The sequence below is a fragment of the Medicago sativa genome, chromosome 7 (genome assembly GCF_051527215.1).
Source record: "Medicago sativa cultivar Bolivia chromosome 7, Bolivia_mono, whole genome shotgun sequence".
Classification (NCBI taxonomy): domain Eukaryota; kingdom Viridiplantae; phylum Streptophyta; class Magnoliopsida; order Fabales; family Fabaceae; genus Medicago; species Medicago sativa.
The window spans coordinates 26419164-26435929 of NC_140755.1; the positions used below are offsets into that span (position 1 = coordinate 26419164).

The 16766-nt window shown below is 36.4% G+C and overlaps 2 long non-coding RNA genes across 2 annotated transcripts; both read right to left on the bottom strand.

The window, feature by feature from the left end:
• Positions 1-726: 726 nt before the first annotated feature.
• Positions 727-3770, bottom strand: LOC146905231 (uncharacterized). Its single transcript, XR_015020318.1, has 2 exons — positions 2698-3770; positions 727-943 (listed from the first exon to the last, which is right to left on the bottom strand). It is a non-coding gene; the product is annotated as an uncharacterized LOC146905231 (long non-coding RNA).
• Positions 3771-6830: 3060 nt separating this feature from the next.
• LOC146905232 (uncharacterized) lies at positions 6831-9263 on the bottom strand. Its single transcript, XR_015020319.1, has 2 exons — positions 8813-9263; positions 6831-7058 (listed from the first exon to the last, which is right to left on the bottom strand). It is a non-coding gene; the product is annotated as an uncharacterized LOC146905232 (long non-coding RNA).
• Between the last annotated feature and the right edge of the window lie 7503 nt (positions 9264-16766).

A 16766-nucleotide genomic window follows, 5' to 3' on the forward strand; every position in this document is an offset into this window, starting at 1 on the left:
ACCATGTACAAGTTGCCATAGTGCCTCTGTTATACCCTAATTTTGGACCTAAAAATACTAGCTCAATTCTTCTTTTCTTGCATTTCAAGTCATTTGAATTTGTCTCTGATCAATTGCATATTTCTCTGCATCTTACTTCAAAGTTATTTGCAAAATTCATGAAAAAAGGTATTTTAGTCATTTCCTGCATTCAAGCTCATTTTAATTCCTGAAAATTGTTTGAGTCTTTTCAATTGGTTTGTATAAGTCCTTGTTTCAATCTCATGTTAAAATCCATTTCAAAAATTGCGTTTGAAGTCATTTTGAGCCAGTTTAGCCCCAAGGGGCATTTTAGTAATTTCCTGTGTTAAAACTCTGTTTAAATCCCTAAAACTTGTCTCTGAGTCTTTTCATTTAGTTTGTATAAACTCTTGCTCTAATTCCCTGTTAAAAACCATTTTAAAATTGCATTTGAGTCATTCTGAGTCATTTTAGTCCCTAGGGGCATTTTAGTCATTTCACACAAAATTTTGACAGATAGAGGTTACTTTGAAGTACCTCATTTAAGTAATTGGTTCATTTTAGTCCATTTTGTGTTTTTTTTAGGGTTAATTATGTTTCTAGTCCCTATAAAATAGCGACCTTGTAAGTTTGGTCCTTACTTAATTTTAATAGCATTTTTAGTCCCTATAAAAAAAAATTATGTAACACCCATACTAGACGTATCTAGAAAGTCTAGCATGTGCGTTAGATTAGTACTGGATACATTAAAATTTACAACAAAACAACTACGAATGAATATATATGTATACAACCAAATGCGTTCGTACATAATAATACAACTCAACTTTACTAAAGTATAATAGATACATCCTCGAATATCCATCTCATCCTGCAGCGGGTACGAACGAACACTTGTCGCATCATCCATTCGGCTACTAGCTTGCTAATCCAACCTGTTTATCTGAAACAAAAAGGATTGGGATGAGACATAATGTCTCAGTGAGTTCCCCTAAATCCTAGGCTATAGGTAACCTCAGGGGAAACCTACGGTCACCACGTGTCTAGAATACAACCTGCCGGTTGATTATACGTGTGTGGGGACTTGCATACTTAGACGGTGTGCATACTAGGGCCGTCGTAGTCTTATCTCACTTGTTATAGGCTTCACTTCCTATACGTGTCATGGCGGTCAAGGGGAATCTAAAACCGCAATGCCAAGAATACGCTCTACGCATCAAGGCCTAAGCATACTATAATCATGACACAATTCTAAACCGGACGATTAAGGGAAACCTAAGATCGTCATCGGCATATCTTTATCTATACTTGCTCTATGCATAGCTATGTTGTATCTAACAACATATTCTATCTTGCTATCATACTAGTTCTTGATGATCTACGTCTATGTTCTACTATTCTTGACGATCTACGTCAAGGCTCTACTATTCTTGACGATCTACGTCAAGGCTCTATGACATAACATAAATATATCTAATAAATATGCACAGTCAGATTCATTCATGAAGTTAGCGTTTAACAATCAAACATTATCTGAGTTCATTTTACGGAAAGCCCCGAGTGGAGTAACCCCGAGCGCAATCCCTATCTATCCGATGGAAACCTATCTAAGGTATAACCAACGGCACTCCTGCAGTGACGTGCGGGATCCTTACGGCTAACCCCATTTCACCTAATGGAAACCTCTTGAACCAACCTAGTGTGGACACAAGAGACACGACCACTACATCTTACTTACTAAGTGACATGCGGGTTCCTTACGGCTAACCCCGTTTCACCTAATGGAAACCTCTTGAGCCAACCTAGTGTGGACACAAGAGACATGGCACCTTTAACTTTAAAGTCTGGGTCTATAAATATGCATGAGTATTAAATCTATACTAGCTATCTCTTTTACCTCGGATGCCTATACGATCCAACTAGAGGTAAACTACATGCTTGTTTAACTTGCTATGTGAAGAGATATCTAATCAGTTCACGTCTTGCCACACTCGTATGGCACTCTAGCTTCTATGCGAAGAGAAAACTCTATGTCACTTCGCGGCTTATCAAGCTTACAACTCATGTCTAACCTTCTATTCTATTCTTTACTAACTATTCTAGTTCTTGACAAGCTATGTCAAGGCTCTATTTTCATCCCATGCCTAGCTCTTTGCTACCCGAGTAACTCGGCTAAACTCTCTTGAATCACTCTTGCCACTCATGTTAAGATTGCCATGATTTTCTTTTCAAGAATCGTTCGATGTTATGTGCATTGCCTAGATGTTGTTTTGGGGTTATAAAGTTGTAAAACGTTGAAAGAAAAACATCGGAATGCACCACGGACCCACCCTGAGCCAACAGCCATAAAGCATGTTGGCTGGTCCAGAGGGCTGCGCTAATAGCGCCCCTGGAGCGTGGCTCATCCTGTCAATTTCGCTATTAGCGTAGATTTCGCTAATAGCGTAGCTCTTCGGGTCTGTGGTACAAATTTTCCAATTTTTGACCCAAAACTCATTCTAATGGTTCCTGCAATGCACCAAAACATCCAGCAACATATATATACATTTATAAACATATTTCATGGCAATTTAACATCAAATCAACAAGAATTTATCAAAAGTCCATTAGGGTTCCAAATCCCTCATAAACATAAATTACTACTTTCTAGCATGAATTTACACAACCAAGGGAAGGTAAACTATCTATGGAACTCACCTAACATGATCCTTGCATATTCCTCAAGTTCCAAGCTCAAACCCTAGCTTTTGATCCTTAGCCCTTTTTTCACCAAACCATACTTTAATCTCTTCCTCTACTTGTTTCTTGCTTGCTAAGCCATGCTTGATCATGTATTGAAGAAGTTTGGATGACTTATAGAGGAGAGGGAGGCGCAATTCTTAGAGAGAAGGGGGAGAGAAAGGTTTTCCAAAACCTAGAGAGAGAAGTGAAATGGGAAAATGAATATTTTGGCCCCAAAAACACTTATATACTCCCTTGTGCGAGTTTACTTAAATGCCCTTCGTCTTGGTCGCGCTTAACCTGACACTGATACATAAACCCCTGCTTGACTGATATTTCATAAAAACATCTTCCGTCGTACTTGACGTTCTATAACACTTAATCTCTGATATCTAGCTCATACCTGACTTATGCCATTAATAGACATTTCCATGATTATTTGTCCTCTGACGCGTCTAATGGGTAATATTCTGTTACTGTTAAGCGGGATATTACACTCTACCCCCCTTAAAAAAAATTTCGTCCTCGAAATTTAGAAATTATCTACATATGATTGCATCTAAATCCTGCCTTCTTTGGCTTTAGTCATAGAATATCTTATCAAACTCACTCTGAAGAGTTTCGAAGCATACTTTCCTTATCAATACATGTAACTCTTCCTCTTATTTATTCTACATATGATTGAATATGGTCTCTTCAATCTTACTATCTTTATCAAAATCACAGAACTGTCTGAGAACATAGTGATTAAAACTAACTTTTGTTATAAGAGGATTGCTTGTCTCGGATCTATTCCTTCTCTGCTTAGCATGAACTCTGCATCTACGTAACTTTTCTCTATCTGAATCACTCAGGATTTGCCTTTAAACTGGAGTTCTACTGATATCCAGGTTTGCCCTGCAGTGCTTACGTGTGTCTAACACATCTTCCATGTATACATCTTATCATGCATACATAATCTGTTTTACCGCACATTGCGATTTATGCTACTTACTGTTGCTACTTATCTTGATGATTCTACTCATCTCTAATCATAGTCTTATGAAACCTTTCTATCTCTTCGTAATCTCCCTGTACTGCAATTCATGGGTAACTTGTCTAGCTTGGCATGAAGAAGTGAACTCAACTACACTGATTCATCTGGCAATCTATTAACCTGTCTGGCGGTTCACATACTCTTGAAACTTTCTACTAAGTCCTTTTGCACTTGCATTGAACACTCTTAGCACAAATCTGTGCATCCCGTATGACACTAATATCACATGGGTCTTGTCATTCATTCATAAAAACTGTATCTTCTAGTATTGGCATACTTTCTAGCACCATTGCTTGTTAGTTAATAACGATACTCATTCTAGCTTTTGTTTCTAAGAGTTTCTAAACTTTGGTACATAGGTTCTTGGAACGAATAAATACATGACTAGAAAAATATCATTTTAAAACTGAGTCTATACTAGTACTGCAGAACCACAGGACGAGTCTCTATATCTGAAAAAAAAAAGTTTTATGACTCTCCTTCACACTTGTCTCTAACAAGCTGGTCCTGAAGTCTGTACGTCTTAAGTGAGCTTACTCGCTTACGACGTATCTCATCAGTTTTAACAATGTGAAATTTCATGTTTTTAAAATAAACATCGTTCCCAAGTTCCTCAATACCAATCTTATCTTTAAAAGTTATAAAATCGTGGCTTGACACCATTCTAGAAAGTATCGTTATCATTTAACAAGTATGGTATAAGAGGGTATGTACTTCGTGAGGCATAACTCATAAATCATACTCCATTAACATAGCACATACTCTTTCTGACTAACCAACAGCTCTTCTACGAATTCGACATCACCAAAAAGGCAACTCGATTAATTCATCTGTTTTAACTCTAGTCTTTCTCATCTTACCTGAGTGAAGATGCTTTCTTTAAACTTTTACTTTAATCATTACTGGCTGCATAAGCATCTATACTTACTTACATAACGAGAACTCCTCGCTTTCCACATAATACTTTTCACTAAAGCTGCATTGCTATCCTGAACTTCTTCACGAAGTTTCTTACTACCAATTTTCCATGTTCCATGGCTACTGTTCGCAACTTAAGTAATTAACTTCCGTTGCGCTACTCTGATTTCCACCGGTTGGCCTCAACCAATACTCTGATCCGTTGAGACGAGTGACTTTATTCTTCTTCTATTATTACATTAATATCTACTTGAACTCTGTTCGATACTTCTATGTTGCATGCTACTCTGCAACCTCGTTCTACTCTTTGCTGGTAAGATTGAATCTCAAGGAAACTTACCCCTGGACATATCAATGTCTTACTTATTCTTATTCCTGAGCAACTTAACTCAAGGAGCACATATTTGCAATTACATAACTACTATTCCATGAAATGCTCTTACAACCTCCCATGGTAGGCTAATCTTGCATTCGGACATACTTCCTTATGCATCTAACATTGTAGCTTCGTATCTCGCATACTATGTTTTGCTCAATCCTTCCTATGCTTGCTCGTTACTTTTTCTTTCTAATAAAATTTCGTAAATTAGCACACGGGTCATTGACGTTGATGATTTTCAACTATATAAAACATATACTGAATCTAGGTCCCAGTCGTTACTCTAAAATCCCAGGACGAGTTGATAACATGTATGTGTCATCAAATCTTAGTCCTAGTGAGTTTAGCCCAAACTACGCGAGTCGTAACAAACCGGTACCTACAAAATTTCATTTTGAATTTCAAAAATGTCAACTTCAACCACCCATATGCGTATGTCTTTCTAAAATCATGTAAACTTTACAACTTAGCATCCTAACGAGCCTTCGCAAGTTCATCAAGCAAAACATAGATTCGAGGGGTACTCATAACTTCGCGAAATCCAACATCCTTGTGATTTCGTATGACTCTGCACCACTTTAACCCCTTACTTAATGCCTTCACATCTGTGACTTCCATTCTAGATATTGGTGCCTCTAAACTCTTGATCCAAACTCATTCTCATTTCTTGACACATTAACTTCCAAAGTCACGTTAAACCGAATCGATCTTCGTTGATGGTTGCCCATGCCTTTTTCCCTTTTTGAAAACTTTAGGGGGGTGATATGCATTCGTCACTCAATATAAAAAAAACAATTTTTCATCGCATAGAAGATGGTGAAGACAACTCTCCAATAGTCACTGCATTCCCTAGAGACGAATTGAAAATTTCGCTCCGGGTTCGCTATTGATGAGTTTCTTCAGCTCAATTTTTCAAAACATACTTTGCATAAATATATTTTTTTCTCAAGTAAATCAATGCACATCAGTCATTCCCAAAATCTAAAATATATTCTACTACATATGCATGGCAAGCATCAACCTAATTCGATACAATTCTCGGCACTTTAGAAACTGATGCTTCATTCCTGATAACCTAAAACTTTCACTGAATCCTTTTCTACTACGAGTAGCTTACTCTCTGCGTTACCGCTTAACGTAGCTTCCCGAACACTAGAACCTTGTTCACTTTGAACATTCAAGTCCGTAACTTCAATAACATAACACTAATCCTGAGAGTCCACTAATTCCGTCAACATACGTCGACTGCTCTCTATCTTGTAGCCTTGCGCTTACTTTCTGGAATACAATTCCATTCTAACTATGACCCTTACTGAAGCTTCAGGTCCTGCTGAGATATTTCCATATCCTTCACTTACGGGTATACGAAGTTTCATTAACAACTTACCCAGCACTTTCGGAACGACCCTTCTCAACATTGTCTTACATTGCCGGAGGATTCATACTTCTTACTTGCTTAGTTCACCGGCCACCTACTGGCACGATCAACTTCTTACTAATACTCATTCTGAGTTCTTGCTTCTAAATTCACACTTCCGGTGAATCTTCATCACATACTTCGTTCCTCCAGGGTCCTATTCAGCTCTCAGGCATCCATTCTAATCGTCGAATGCTAAATTGAGTTGATCAGGCTCAACTAACAACAACAACTAGAACATTTACCCGGAACCCAATGGTCCCACTACCTTTGTTGTAACTTAATGACCCAAGGCACGATCTGAATCGACCTGCTCTGATACCAAATGTAACACCCATACTAGACGTATCTAGAAAGTCTAGCATGTGCGTTAGATTAGTACTGGATACATTAAAATTTACAACAAAACAACTACGAATGAATATATATGTATACAACCAAATGCGTTCGTACATAATAATACAACTCAACTTTACTAAAGTATAATAGATACATCCTCGAATATCCATCTCATCCTGCAGCGGGTACGAACGAACACTTGTCGCATCATCCATTCGGCTACTAGCTTGCTAATCCAACCTGTTTATCTGAAACAAAAAGGATTGGGATGAGACATAATGTCTCAGTGAGTTCCCCTAAATCCTAGGCTATAGGTAACCTCAGGGGAAACCTACGGTCACCACGTGTCTAGAATACAACCTGCCGGTTGATTATACGTGTGTGGGGACTTGCATACTTAGACGGTGTGCATACTAGGGCCGTCGTAGTCTTATCTCACTTGTTATAGGCTTCACTTCCTATACGTGTCATGGCGGTCAAGGGGAATCTAAAACCGCAATGCCAAGAATACGCTCTACGCATCAAGGCCTAAGCATACTATAATCATGACACAATTCTAAACCGGACGATTAAGGGAAACCTAAGATCGTCATCGGCATATCTTTATCTATACTTGCTCTATGCATAGCTATGTTGTATCTAACAACATATTCTATCTTGCTATCATACTAGTTCTTGATGATCTACGTCTATGTTCTACTATTCTTGACGATCTACGTCAAGGCTCTACTATTCTTGACGATCTACGTCAAGGCTCTATGACATAACATAAATATATCTAATAAATATGCACAGTCAGATTCATTCATGAAGTTAGCGTTTAACAATCAAACATTATCTGAGTTCATTTTACGGAAAGCCCCGAGTGGAGTAACCCCGAGCGCAATCCCTATCTATCCGATGGAAACCTATCTAAGGTATAACCAACGGCACTCCTGCAGTGACGTGCGGGATCCTTACGGCTAACCCCATTTCACCTAATGGAAACCTCTTGAACCAACCTAGTGTGGACACAAGAGACACGACCACTACATCTTACTTACTAAGTGACATGCGGGTTCCTTACGGCTAACCCCGTTTCACCTAATGGAAACCTCTTGAGCCAACCTAGTGTGGACACAAGAGACATGGCACCTTTAACTTTAAAGTCTGGGTCTATAAATATGCATGAGTATTAAATCTATACTAGCTATCTCTTTTACCTCGGATGCCTATACGATCCAACTAGAGGTAAACTACATGCTTGTTTAACTTGCTATGTGAAGAGATATCTAATCAGTTCACGTCTTGCCACACTCGTATGGCACTCTAGCTTCTATGCGAAGAGAAAACTCTATGTCACTTCGCGGCTTATCAAGCTTACAACTCATGTCTAACCTTCTATTCTATTCTTTACTAACTATTCTAGTTCTTGACAAGCTATGTCAAGGCTCTATTTTCATCCCATGCCTAGCTCTTTGCTACCCGAGTAACTCGGCTAAACTCTCTTGAATCACTCTTGCCACTCATGTTAAGATTGCCATGATTTTCTTTTCAAGAATCGTTCGATGTTATGTGCATTGCCTAGATGTTGTTTTGGGGTTATAAAGTTGTAAAACGTTGAAAGAAAAACATCGGAATGCACCACGGACCCACCCTGAGCCAACAGCCATAAAGCATGTTGGCTGGTCCAGAGGGCTGCGCTAATAGCGCCCCTGGAGCGTGGCTCATCCTGTCAATTTCGCTATTAGCGTAGATTTCGCTAATAGCGTAGCTCTTCGGGTCTGTGGTACAAATTTTCCAATTTTTGACCCAAAACTCATTCTAATGGTTCCTGCAATGCACCAAAACATCCAGCAACATATATATACATTTATAAACATATTTCATGGCAATTTAACATCAAATCAACAAGAATTTATCAAAAGTCCATTAGGGTTCCAAATCCCTCATAAACATAAATTACTACTTTCTAGCATGAATTTACACAACCAAGGGAAGGTAAACTATCTATGGAACTCACCTAACATGATCCTTGCATATTCCTCAAGTTCCAAGCTCAAACCCTAGCTTTTGATCCTTAGCCCTTTTTTCACCAAACCATACTTTAATCTCTTCCTCTACTTGTTTCTTGCTTGCTAAGCCATGCTTGATCATGTATTGAAGAAGTTTGGATGACTTATAGAGGAGAGGGAGGCGCAATTCTTAGAGAGAAGGGGGAGAGAAAGGTTTTCCAAAACCTAGAGAGAGAAGTGAAATGGGAAAATGAATATTTTGGCCCCAAAAACACTTATATACTCCCTTGTGCGAGTTTACTTAAATGCCCTTCGTCTTGGTCGCGCTTAACCTGACACTGATACATAAACCCCTGCTTGACTGATATTTCATAAAAACATCTTCCGTCGTACTTGACGTTCTATAACACTTAATCTCTGATATCTAGCTCATACCTGACTTATGCCATTAATAGACATTTCCATGATTATTTGTCCTCTGACGCGTCTAATGGGTAATATTCTGTTACTGTTAAGCGGGATATTACAAATTACTTATAATTTTAGTCCCTGCTAAAACAAAGTTTGATTAATTATCCTGAAACTCTTAAATTTTTGAACGATTTTTTTGAGACAAAATTAGAACACTATGAAATGTTCGTTTACTAAAATTTAGAATTTTCAGACATGAAATGAATTAAATATGAATTTTTTAAAACGACAAAAGTTAAAGATAAAAAGTAATAAAATCTGAATGTAGAAATCAAATTTTGCGATAATTTTTTGTGGAGGAACTTTTAGTAATGTTCTAAACATGTGTGCAAAAAATTGTTCAAAAATTTAAGAGTTTAAGCATAAATTAAACAAATTTGAATTGAGTAGGGACTAATACTCAGGGCAAAAAAACAAAATTAGGGACTAAAAATGCTATTAAAATTAAGTAAGGACTAAACTTACAAGGTCGCTATTTTATAGGGACTAGAAACATAATTAACCCTTTTTTTTATTGGTTTCACTTTATGTTATTTTCCATTTCCCAATTTTAATTCAATTTTATTTGTAATTTTCATTTTAGTCCTCAAATTCCTAATAATTGCATTTTAGTCCCTAAAGTCTTTTTTATTTTGCATTTTGGTCCATTTCTTTTATTTCAGTCCTTTAAGTTTTTTTTTCAATTTACGGTTAAGTCCTTTAGTCCAAAAGTTTGCAGTCCAGTCCTTTTTTTCAAATTTACAGATTGGTCCCAAATTTTCAAGAATTGCAAAGAGGTCCCCAAAGCAAAAACTCAGCAAGGCCGAATTTCTCAAGTCCAAGCACAGGTGTCGTATGTTCATTGGATCAGAAATCACAAGCTGGCCTATAAATACAAGCCAACTCATCACAAGTGTCAGAATGAATCAATAATCAGAAGCCACATCATACAAACACGTAGCCACTTTCTCTCTCTTGGCAGTTAGATCAAAATCCAGAAATAACCAAGAACATGAAGAACGTTCATCAAACCCTAACTTTACCAGAATCCAATTAAGTTCGAATTGAAGCAATTTCTTCACAGTTCTCAGATATTCACCACTGAATCATCATCATCGAACTTTAGAAACTGCAATTCAAGCACGAATTCGAAGAATTCGTACGATCACAGTTCGGGGAGGTGAGAAGAAGAGAGAATCGAAGCAGAATCACATCAGTGAAGAAGAAGAAGAGAATAACTGATTTATTTTCAGTTCAAGAACTTACTAGAAGCACTCACAAGGATCTTTCGTTCGAATCTCCGAATTAAAACCAGGTATTCCTTAAAACTCCTTCGTTTTTCATCGCAAAAGCTCAACGAAGATCCACAAACACAGATAAACGGTGAATCGAAGAAGAACTTTGAAAAGATTCGAAAAACTTCGAAACGAAACCCTAAAAATGTAAATCTTCAAAGGTTCACCGTTTATTTCGTAAATCCAGGCTCATAATCATCATCAGTAAAGAAAATAGTGTAGATTAGGGTTTCATTTCAAGAAGTTACGAAGAGATTCGAAAACTTAGAAACCGAAGGATTCAAGCGTAGATTTGCTCCTATCAAAGCCTCGTTTCAAAAAATCAGTTTTAGAATCATAAACAGGAGGCAAAGACGAAGATAACGGTGTTAAAATTTTCAGAAAAACACTCAGGTACGGCGGCGCCACCGGCGGGCCACCGTACCTGCACCGTTGTGCTCGTCGGAGAAGACGACGGAATTTTAGAGAGAAGTGAGAGCTTCTCTCACTAGAATGAGAGAAGAGAGAGAAAGAGGGGTAAAGAATGAGATTGGACCGGCCTCTTAAGTATTTAAAGGAGTGCGAACCAGACCGGTTCACCTGAACCACTCTGGTTCACTCCTGAATCTTGTGTCTGCACCGTCTGATCTAGGGTTTCAGGAACTGGATCAATCCAACGTCCCTGGTGCGTTTGGATGATCCAGGATCCATTTTCCTTTGGGCTTGGGTTCTTTCCTTCGTTTTTCCTGTGTTTTTTGCTATATACACCCATATATTTGATATCTGAACCCTTATGTTTTTTTTAAATTTTCTTGCAAAAAATTCCAAAAAATTACCAGTGTATTTCTTGATGTTTCTAGGTGTTCTTGATGTTTTTATATGTCAATGTTGACTTGAGAAATAGGTGAAAATATTGGTGCCCTTTGTTAGTTCAATATGTTCTTTTTTTTTCATTAAAAACTTTGTGAAAATTGCCAAAAATAATTCCCATGTGTTTCTTGAAGTATGTGTGACATTTTGTGATGATTCTACATGGTCAAAAATGGATAGAAAACATAGGTGATCTTGTTTGTGATGTTTTGGTTTTTTTGTCAACATGTGTGAAGTTTTTTGTATAATTTGATTCCAATACTTGATCTCATGATGATTGATACTTAATGAATCAACTTTGTGGTATGTTTGTCCCTAGCTTATTGGGTACTGTTTGTGAATGCAATTTGTTAGTTTCTTGCTTTACAAGTCATGTAAACGTTAGTATGTGAAAATAAAGTGCCAAGTGTCCCTAAAAATATATCATGATCCTTGACTTGAATATGCCCTATAATTCTCACACTCATAATGCAATGAAGCCTTAGAAAATTGTTATGATAGGAGAATTATAGGTCATGTGCATATTGAGAGGTTATGGTGAATTTTTACTACACTTTGACACTTTATTCTTGTTATTTTTGCTATTCTTTGTTTAGTATTTCCTTGCTTATCTTTCTATCATTTTATGCCTTATTTTTACTAACCATTTTACTTCATGTTTCATTCATCCATAAAGCATCTCATCCTCCATCTTCTATTTTTGGTCTTTATTTCAAAATTCATGCAAAAATTAGAATGTAACACTTAGGAATTTTTGTACTTTACTTTTATGCAATTTTAAATTCTTGCAAGACCATAACATGTAATTAGGGCATGATGTAAAGGACAATGGACTCTAATGATGTACACCGACACAAGCACCGACACATGCACACACATCACATAGATACTTTAGATGTATGATTAGGATATGCATGTCTTAGATGTATGTTTAGGGTTTGAATGCTTTAGACATATGTTTAGGATTTGAAACTTAACAAAAAATCATTTTTCAAATAAATATGAACAATATCACTCAAATCATTTTCTAAATAAACTTTGGGATCAAAATCCCATTGATTTTCCTTTTATTTTCTTAAACAAAAACTTTAATGAATTTTAATCATACTTAGACTTTCTTTTGCAAAATAGCTAATCCAACCTCACAATTTCACAATCTTATGCCCTTGAGGCCTCTCTCTCTCATTCTTCAAAATTCCAATTTTCAAACTTAAAATCAACCAACAAAAACAAAAACATTTTTGGAAGAGAACTACGGTGGATTTGATCCCTTAAAAGGGTACGTAGGCAAGGAACCAATATTCCTTCAATTCAAATAAAATAAAAATTCAAACACTTTTTTCTCCCTCCAATTCTTGACTTAGTAAAATCTTACGTGTAAATACCACTTTCAAAATAGCATTTAAAAATAAAGCGCGCGCGTAGAAAATAAAGACGGTTCCTATAAGATACTATAGTCGTTATGGGTGCCCAACACCTTCCCGTAGCGAAAACAACTCCCGGACCTCGATTCTCAAGGGTTTTGCTTATTTTTTTCCCTTCCCAAGAAAAAATGAGATATCAAAGGTTAAAAAGGTTCAAACGTAATCAATGTTTGAAACCCGAAAACCAAGATAAAACAGCCTCCACAAGTAGACCTCACATATCTCCAAGTGTAACATGCTACAAAAAAATCTTGGAATTTGTGGACTACCTAAAATACATTCAACTATGCTACGTTAGAGAGATGCCTCATAATGGTATAAACATGTCCATACTACCTCATTAGTGTCGCATGTATCCCACCTACGTCGGTTCCATTTATGAGGAGGAATAATTGCAACATGTTTTCTACGTACAAAGTTGTGCTCGGTTATCTTGCCAAGTCTCGCCTTACCAACATTGTCAGCCATATATACAACAATTAACAACACAAATTATTTATTCATTCGAGCATTTCGTCAAACACAAAGTACAAAACTAACTTTCACACTAGTAATTGGTATTTAGATAACTGAAGCACCCTAACTTTAAATAACAACATACCTGATCAATATATTTCGTATTTCAATTAACAACCACATGTTCATATATTGAATTCAGCTTCAAATTGTTCAATAACTAAAAACATTCTAACCTAGAACAACAACATAATGAGAGGAAGATAAGTAAAAAATAACACTAACTTATTAGCAAAATGAAGATAAATGAGCATAAATGTACATAATCAACGATTTAAGTAAGAAATATATGTAGATGGGTCAAGTTGTAAGCGGTAGAACCGAACTTCGTCAAAATCCTTAACAAATATAAATGGGGGAAATTGATCATATGTTATGTTATACTAGCGTTTGGACGGGCACTACTGATAAGTGCTAGGAAGTGATACTTTCTTGTTATATTTTAAGCACTTTTTGTTACTTGTTTTGCAAGTTATTGAAGGACAAGCCGAGAAATAAGTGTTAAATGTCTTGTTACGCTTTATATATCTTACTCTATCCTTTTATGCAGGAATTTACCCCAAGACACTGATCAAAGACCAAAAATCATGAAAAAGTGCAAAATGGCAGAAGCTGATCCAGGAGGCAGTAGCAACTCGCACTCAACTCGCAACTGCGAGTGCCAATGCGAGCAACTCGCAACTGCGAGCTCATTTACTCGCAATTGCGAGTTAGGGCGGTTTGACCCCTCAAAAGGTGACGTGGCTCAAGCTCATTGGTCCAGAAACTGAACTCGCAGCTACGAGTGATGTAGCTCGGAATGGCGAGTTAAGGCAGAGCAGAATTCTATAAATAGCCACTTGCTATTCTTTGAAGAGGAGTTAGGTTTTATTTTAGTTTCTCTCTTAGGTTTTCATAGCTTTCACATGTAAGATATTTTAGAGGGAGAAATAGGGCAAGAGTGTATAGAGTGTAGAGTGAGAGTGTTTTGAAGTTGGATTCCTCCTCCTTTGTGAGACATCACAAGTTGTAATGAATCTTTCTCTTTCAATCCATCCTTGCAAGGCTTCCATGATGATGAGTAGCTAAATATCCTTTGTTGGGATAAGAGGTACTTGATCTTGCTAACATGTAATCTTTTGATCTCTAAATATATGGTTCTAGCAATTTTATATTCAATATTGTTGTTGTTCTTGTTCTTAATACTTTCAATGAGATTCAAGATGATTTGGACACGAACTCTTGAATCTAGACCTAGAGTAGCAATCTATCTTAGGTTAACTTACTTGACATCTTTGGTAATCTTTGATAATCACTTTTAATCAAGAGTTTAATGCTTTCGGACATTTAGTCAGGCTGGACACGGTCGATTAAGTTATCCGATTGTCTTTGTGATCGTTTAAGGGATTTGGACACGAATGTTTAAACGATACCTTAGAGATAATGATATCGCTTTGGGCACGAAGGATATTGTAGAAATGATTGTGATAATATTGGTTATAAAGATAGAATTCGTATGGATCATTAGGTTACGTGTGACGCTTGGTTAAGGAACTCTACTCCTAACAAGTTTCAAGCCTTATTAATCTCCACTTTTACTTTTGCAACTTAGTTTAGCTAGTTACATTTGAAACAAACAAGCACTCTTAATACTTGGAATGATATTTGATGTTAAACTGTCTTTGATATCGCACTAATCCCTGTGGAGACGATACACAAATACTTATCTTGTTTGATGCAAATCTACTTCATCAAAATGGCGCCGTTGCCGGGGAATGGTGTTTATATATCATAGATATAGGTCATGAGGATGCAAACATGGAGGAAGATGTAGGTGATGGTAATGAGCAGGATGATCTAGAGCTTGTGCATAGTGCTACTTCAACCCACCATGGGTCGGATGATGATGACATGCAGGGTTGAGAAGGAAGAAAAGACTTGAAAGCTCATTCTTTTTATTGATATATTATCAAGCTTTCAGTCAATTCTTACCTTCTCATTTATCTTTTATATGCTTTCTCTTTTGCTACTTTGAACAATATTTTGTTTCGGTTGTTTGTTTCATTTTAGCACATGGACTCATATTTTATTTTATGTTATCAGTACTTTGTTTAAGTATTTTGGATATTGTTGTATGGTGACAATCGTTTTCAATTAATATCGTGATGTTCGTATTTTAATTAGTATCGTTTAATTAGTATTTTTGTTATGTGTTAGCACTTTTGGTTTAAATAAGTACTTTATTTTGTTTTATTTTGAAAATTGTGGAAGTTTCTTTTGTATCACTCTTGCTTAATTTTCAATTCTCAGATGATTGATAATGATTCATAGTTGTGATTAAAGCGCAAAGTCAAGGTACAAGTTTCCAGTTTTTCTAGGTTTTTACTCAAATATGGAACGAGTATTTTGTGCAAATTTCATTTCATTTAGTTCTCCGCAATAATGTTTTTATTTGCGAACCACTTAGTTCTAGTCTAAAAGTGAGGAAACCTCAAGTGTTTGTACTATATGCAAGGAGACCGGATTCATTGTTTAACTCGATTGTGTTATTTTAAATCCAATAATTGTTTTAAATTGTGTGAAGGCATGAAAGTGATCAAGGCACATTTTTGTTAATGAGTGAAACATACTTGACCACAAATAGCCTACCTTGTGAGAAGAGCGAGTACTTGCTAACCCACTTGAGCCAAATGAATCGGAGTCATCAATTATGAACTGTCAATTCATAAGCACAATGCTTGATGAACTTGTCCTTAAATTTTTCAATATCCAGTTCATTCTTGACGCACTTTAGGACTCTGATATGTTTTTAATTGTTGAACCCTAAACTTTCATTGCTATTTGTCCCTTTTGCCTTAGAGTAGGGGAACATTCAAATAGGGTATAATTTGATTCAAGTTGGGGAGAGAAGGTAGATGTAAATCTTTTGTCAAGAACAATGGTGTAATTTTATCTTTGATCAAGACAACATGGTGTTGTAAATACAAAAAGAAAAAGAAAAGAAAACAATGTGTACATGAAAAGAAAAAGAAAAAGAGAAAAAGATAGAAAAATCTAAAAATAGAATAAGTTGTCGAGATCAAAGTGTATCTTGTGTGAACACCAAGGGTTTGTAATGATTGGTAGGGAAGATTGTGGAATTTAATGGTTGATACAAGGAATGTTCCTCTTTGATAGACTTTTTGATTTCAATTGCCCCACATATGACATTTCTTTTGTAGCCAAGCCAAGTTATAACCCTCAAAAACCTTTTGATCCATGTTTTTATGCCTTTTGAAATAATATTTGGATGGACACATAACTTGATTGGAATGTTAACTTGATTGCCGGATGTGTGTTCTTAACCCTCATTCATTTGATTTCAATTGTTTATCTACTTTCAAAGAAGTGTGTTAGGTGTGGTTCATGAATAAATGTATTATTGTCTTGAAATATTTGACATGAACTTT